The 6865-nt window shown below is 38.6% G+C and overlaps 1 pseudogene; it reads left to right on the top strand.

Moving 5' to 3' along the window:
- Window positions 1-3687: 3687 nt before the first annotated feature.
- LOC110291854 lies at window positions 3688-4585 on the top strand (annotated as a pseudogene).
- Window positions 4586-6865: the final 2280 nt, after the last annotated feature.

Here is a 6865-nt window from a genome sequence, read left to right as displayed (position 1 = left end):
TCCTTTACTGACAAGTGTCAGATAATTTTGCTTTAATAGCAAGTGAATATGTAATATATATGCAATACATTATATATAATATATTAATAACACATAAAATTTATATATTTTATTAATATATAAATACTCATTATTAACCCAGTAATGAGTTTCATGTATCTATCTATCTATCTATCTATCTATCTATCTATCTATCTATCTATCTATCTATCTATCTATCTACCTATCTATCTATCTTTCTATCTATCTATTTATCTATCCATCTGAATGCTTTGTATTCTTTTTCTTTTACTAGATATATTTTATTTACATTTCAAATGTTATCCCCTTTTCTGGTTTCCCCCCAAAAACTTCCTATCCCATCCCCCTCTGCCTGATCACCAATCCACCCACTTCCACTTGTTAGCCCTGGTATTTCCCTACATTGGGGCATAGAGCCTTCACAGAACTAAGGGCCTCTCCTCCCATTGATGACCAACTAGGCCATCCTCTGCTACATATGCAGCTGGAGCCATGAGTCCCACCATGTGTACTCTTTGGTTGGTGGATTAGTCCCAGGGAGCTCTGAGGGTACTGGTTGGTTCATATTATTGTTCCTCCTATGGGGCTGCAAACCCCTTCAGCTGCTTGGATCCTTTCTCTAGCTCCTTTATTGGTGACCCTGTGCTCAGTCCAATGGATGACTATGAGCATCCACTTCTCCATTTATTAGGCACTGGCAGAAACTCTCAAAATACAGCCAAATTTGGTTCCTGTCAGCAAGCACTCATTGGCATTCACAATAGTGTCTGGGTTTGGTGACTATATATGGAATGGATCCACAGGTGAGGCAGTCTCTGGATGCTCATTCCCTAAGTCTCTGATCCACACTTTGTCTCTGTAACTTCTTCCATGGATATTTTGTTCCCCCTTCTAAGAAGGATCAAAGTATCCATACTTTGGTCTTCCTTCCTCTGGAGTTTCATGCGGTTTGTGAATTGTATCTTGGCTATTCCAAGTTTCTGAGCTAATATCCACTTATCAGTGACTGCATATCATGTGTGTTCTTTTGTGATTGGGTTACGTTCCATCCATTTGCCTAAAAATTTCATAAATTCATTGTTTTTAATAGTTGCATAATACCCCATTGTGTAAATATACTACATTTTCTGTATCCATTCCTCTGTTGAGGGACATCTGGGTTCTTTCCAGCTTCTGGCTATTATAAATAAGGCTGTTATAAACACAATGGAGCATGTGTCCTTATTTCATGTTGGAACATCTTCTGGATATATGCCCAGGAGTGGTATTGCTGGGTCCTCGGGTTGTACTATGTCCAATTTTCTGAGGAACTGCTGAACTGATTTCCAGCGTGGTTGTACTAGCTTGCAATCCTACCTGCATGTTCTTCTTTCTCTACAACCTCACCAGCATCTGCTGTCACCTGAGTTTTTGATCTTAGCCATTCTGACTGGTGTGAGGTAGAATCTCAGGGTTGTTTTGATTTGTATTTCCCTGATGATTAAGGATGTTGAACATTTCTTTAGGTGCTTCTCAACCAGTTGAGAATTCATTTTTCAGATTTGTGCTCCATTTTTAATAGGGTTATTTGGTTTACTGGAGTGTAACTTCTTGAGTTTCTGGTATATATTGGACATTTGCCCTATATTGGATGTAGGATTAATGAAGATCTTTTCCCAATCTGTTTTGTTTCTGTTTTGTCCTATTGACAGTGTCCTTTGCCCTACAGAAGCTTTGCAATTTTATGAGGTCCAATTTGTGAATTGTTGATCTTAAAGCATAAGCTATTGGTGTTCTGAAAACGCATAGCTCTGAGTGCCTCCAAAAAGGAAACTGGAGAGTTCATACACTATAGCTTGACAGCACATCTGAAAGCTCTAGAACAAAAGGAAGCAAATTCACCCAAGAGGAGTAGATGGCAGGAAATAATCAAACACAGGGGCGAAATCAACCAAGTGGAAACAAAGAACTAAAAAAGAATCAATCAAATTGGGAACTGGTTCTTTGAGAAAAATCAACAAATTAGATAAACCCTTTGCTGGACTAACTGGAGGGCATAGGGACAGTATCCTAATTAACAAAATCAGAAAACAAAAGGGAGACATAACAAGGAAACTGAAGAAATCCAAAAAATCATCAGATCCTACTACAAAAGGCTGTATTCAACAAAGCTGGAAAACTGGAAATGGACAAATTTCAAGACAGATGCCAGGTACCTAAGTTAAATCAGGATTGGATACATGATCTACATGGTCCCATATACCCTAAAGAAATAGAAATAGCCATTAAAAGTCTCCCAACCAAAAAAAGCCCAGGACCTGATGGATTTAGTGTATTCCTTTTATATTTATCTTATTTTGAGAAATTTGTATGCAAGTACTGAATTTATATCATTTCCACTCCAATTCTTTGATGTCTTCCCAACTCCCTCTCAAATTCATGACCTCTTCTTTGTTACTATTATATATATATATATATATATATATATATATATATATTTATACATGTGCATATCTGTACATTTGTGAATATAAATACAACTTGCTGAGTTGTATTTGTCTGGCAAATTTCTTCAGTTTCCTTGTTATGTCTCCCTTTAGTGTGTGTGTGTATACGTGTATGCATATGTGCATGCGTGCATGCATAATCCCTTTGGATTAGATAAAGTGTCAGGTATCTGATACCTGGAGAATGCAGATATACTGAAACCCCATCCCTTAAAAGCCATCCATTGTTGTAGGCAGTTGGGGAAAACCATAGTCAGTTTTTCATATGCATTTTGACTACATGTGCATTTCTGTAATGGTCTCACTATGCCCTCAGAATAAGCTTCTTTGATGAAGGGTTAGAGCCAGACTTTCTTGTGGATATTAAAACTGGTAAATACATTTGGAAACTATACTGCTTTAGGAAAGTGGTAGTAGTATGTTAAGGGTTAATGAGCTCACTAGCTATAGGCAGTTGGCTAGATTTTCAGTGTCACAGAAGGCAAGAATCTTTTCGTGTGAGCCCAAGTCCAATTAGATTTTTCTTCTAGTTATCTCTAAGATAGATAGGCTATTATTGTGCCCTTGGTTAGATCATGTCACTCTGACCATTGTTGAGGTTCACAGGCATTACAACTGGGTAAGATTTTTAATTACCTGCCTCCCTTGGAGGAAATCTTTGAATGCCTTGTGAGCTAGTTGCTAGAAAGAAGGCTTCCAGTTCAGTCCCAACTCAGCCCTTCCACTTTGTATGCATGGTGTCTTCAGCAATAAGGATTTACTCTCAAGTTCTGGGAGGCAATCAAGGGGAATGGAAATAATCTACATTATCTCTGGACTCTCTCTGACTCCCTTGACTGACAATTCAAAAGGAGCTTTCCTATGCCACAGACTGAGCTTGGTTATATAGTATATAGCTCTTGGAGTGAGCATCATTAATCCATGTGGCAAAGCTTCATTTAAAAAACATACAATTATATATATATATATAAATATGTGTGTGTACATATATATATATATATGTTATATATTTTAAGTTATAATAAATTAATGTTTCTCTAAAACTTTTCAGTCATCTTTAATGTTCCTTACTTTTAATTGACATATAGTAATTAACACAAGATCAAAGTCGAGAATAATTAAAAAAAATACACGTTGGTGTCTCCCAGGAAGAAGGCCAATTAATTAGAGGTGTGGTGATATGGCTCCTCCAGGTCCAGCGTAGTCTCTGGTGGCTCTAAAGAGATAGACGAGCTGTTCGATGTGAAGAAAGCTTTCTACATTGGCAGCTACCAGCAGTGCATCAATGGACACAGCGCGTGAGGCTGTCCAGTCCTGAGAGAGAAGTAGAGAGGGATGTCTTCCTGTACAGAGCATACCTTGCACAAAAGAAGAATGATTTGGTCCTGGATGAGATCAAGCCCGCCTCAGTCCCAGAGCTCCAGGCTGTACGCATGTTTGCTGAGTACCTTGCCAGTGAGAACCGGAGTGACAGCATCGTGCTGGAGCTGGATCGTGAGATGAGCAGGAGTGTGGATGTGACCAGTACCACTTTCCTGCTCACTGCTGCCTTTGTCTACTTCCACGACCAGAACTCGGATGAAGCCCTGTGTACCCTGCACCAGGGCGATGGCCTTGAGTGCACGGCCATAACAATTTAGATCCTCCTCAAGCTGGAAAGGCTGGACCTAGCCTGGAAGGAGCTGAAAACGATGAAGGACCAAGATGAGGATGCCACCTTCACCCAGTTATCCACTGCCTGGGTCAAACTGGCTGTGGGTGGTGAGAAGCTGCAAGAAACCTACTGCATATTCCAGGAACTGGTCGACATGTGCTCCCCCGCACTGCTGCTGCTCAATGGCCAGGCAGTCTGCCACTCTGCACAGGGCCACTAGGAGACTGCAGAGGGCGTGCTGCAGGAGGCACTGGACAAGGACATTGGCCACCCTGAGACCCTCATCAACCTCATTGTACTGTCACAGCACCTGGACTTGTCACAGCTGAAGAATACATACAGGGCCCACCCCTTCATCAAGGAGTACCAGGCCACTGAGAAGGATTTCAATCACCTGGCACTGCAGTATGTGCCCAGTACCTAAGGTGGAGATGCCCTGGTGGCCCCAACTGTGTGCCACCGGATGCTGTACTCCCTTCCTTGTCTGCTAATAAAGTTTGTCCATCGTCCAAACCAAACCAAACCAAACCAAAAAACATGTTTACAATATGAGGAGGTCTGAAAAGGTAGCTAGCTTGCCGACCTCCTTATTGCTTCTTCAAGTTTCCAGGCAGTGAGCTCTCTTCTAGACCTAATTTAAATATGCAATAATATTGCTGTAAATTCATGTCATCTCACTGCATTGTAGGCAGGCAGAACTTATTACTCCTATCCAAATATCTCATGGTACCTATTATTTAACTTCTTTGGATCCTCATAGACTCTACTTACAACTAGAGCTGAGATTAAGTTTTTGCAGTCACAAAATAATAAAGACATGTTAGATGTTTGTTTTGATGAGCTTGTTTTTTTAAATTAATCAGCTTTTGTTTGTTTGTTTGTTTGTTTGTTTTTGTGATGTGTGTACTCCCAAGAAATCCATAGAATCATCTTACAAGAGATAAAATTTAGTAGTCCATGTTTGATCCATTACTCACTCCAGTACACAGTTGAGATGTCAAAATCTACATGGGTCCTATCAATGCCATTTAAAAATCAAGCAATTTTAGGGATAAACTGATTTCTTCCAGTTCAAACATCTGATAATAATGATATACACCACTACCTTTTACAGTTTTGAAGCTCTTTGTTAATTTAGGCAACTCATTTCCTATTACCCTGCCTTGTTTCATAAAAGATGAGACAAAAAACTTCGAAAGCAAAACGAGAAGATCCAATCCAGAACAGACGATTCTTTTGTTTTTCTGTATATTGCAGCCTGAGTGAGTCGCACATACAGGAGGTATCTCTGCATCCCTCCGTCTCCCAACTGGACACTGACATTTTTATTCAGTAAAGTGCTCAGAGGTTCTCAGCAGAGCTATGTCATTGATTTTGCTGTGGTTAGTGGCATGGCCTCCGTAAAGGATGTTAAAAATTAACAAATAGTTTTGCAGGTTGCAAACTCAGACTCAGCTTCCTGGAGAGCTGCAAATTCAGTGCTAACACTGTGTTCTTACACTTGGAGTTCAGCATTTGAGGTCACGGCTGTGAGCATGTTTATTATACTGGATTTTACTTTGTGCACAGTAAATAGAACATGGAACTCTAAACAACATGAAATCCTTCAGATGGAATCCCACCCTCCCCTGACCATGCATTTCACATTTCAAGAAATAAAAAGTGAGTGCACTGACTCCCAGATCTAAAGTTCCCATCAAATACTGTTTTGCCTGGGGCCCTAATTCTTAAAATTTTTCTTTTAAAACCCAAACAAGGCAGGGACAAGAACAAAACCCTCTGGGAAATATGCCCAGGAGCTCTTGCATGTCCAGAAAAGTGAGAGTATTGAGCGTTAACATCCCCAGTTACAATGTATAACCTCGGGTGGCAAAGCACACTCATTAGGGAGCTAAATGCCTTTCCCCTACTCTGGTTCAGGTGCCCACCTGGAATTGTCTACGATAAACTTGAGTAAAGGTCTCAAATAATTTTATTCTTCTTATGGTCACCTGTTGTGTTTTCAAAATGGAAGTTGGAATCACAAGAATAACTTTAAAAAACTCTGATTTTCCTCACATTTTCTTTAAGACCTACTATGCAGACATTATCTGAGTTCTAGAAATAACATCATTTTTAATATTCTCCTAATAATAAAAATGTCAGTAATACAAAAGGGAAATCAAAATCGAAATCTTATTTTATTTCTTATAATAGCTATTTGTTCTTTATTGTATTTAAAGCAAGAGTTAATACATTCTTTCAAATGTTGTGTAATTGTTTTAAAGGGAAAAAAATAATCATTTTGTGATGAAAGTTAATGTAGAAAAATGATTATATTTGGTATTTATTTATTTATTAGTAATTCATAAAATAATTCAGTCTAGAGCATGTCCATGCCTATTAACTCTCTAGGTTTCACTTAGTTTTATACCACACATGCCTATGAAAGTGTGACCTTAATCCATATGAAACTCTTTTGATTTACTTTGATCCAGCAAAATAACATGTAACAAAGTTCAAAAAAATCTTATAAAGATAGATTTAATTCATAGAAGGAGTAACTTTCTAGTTATTATGAGTACTTTAAAAAGTACCTATAAAGATAGCTTTTATGGACCATTTTAATTAAACAAAAATTGTTTTTTTTTCAATTTTTTATTAGATATTTTCTTCACTTACATTTCAAATGCTATCCTAAAAGCCACCTATACCCTCCCCCTTG

Source organism: Mus caroli, chromosome 3, assembly GCF_900094665.2.
Source record: "Mus caroli chromosome 3, CAROLI_EIJ_v1.1, whole genome shotgun sequence".
NCBI lineage: Eukaryota > Metazoa > Chordata > Mammalia > Rodentia > Muridae > Mus > Mus caroli.
Note: the sequence above shows the minus strand (reverse complement) of the source record. Positions and strands in the feature narration are given on the sequence as shown.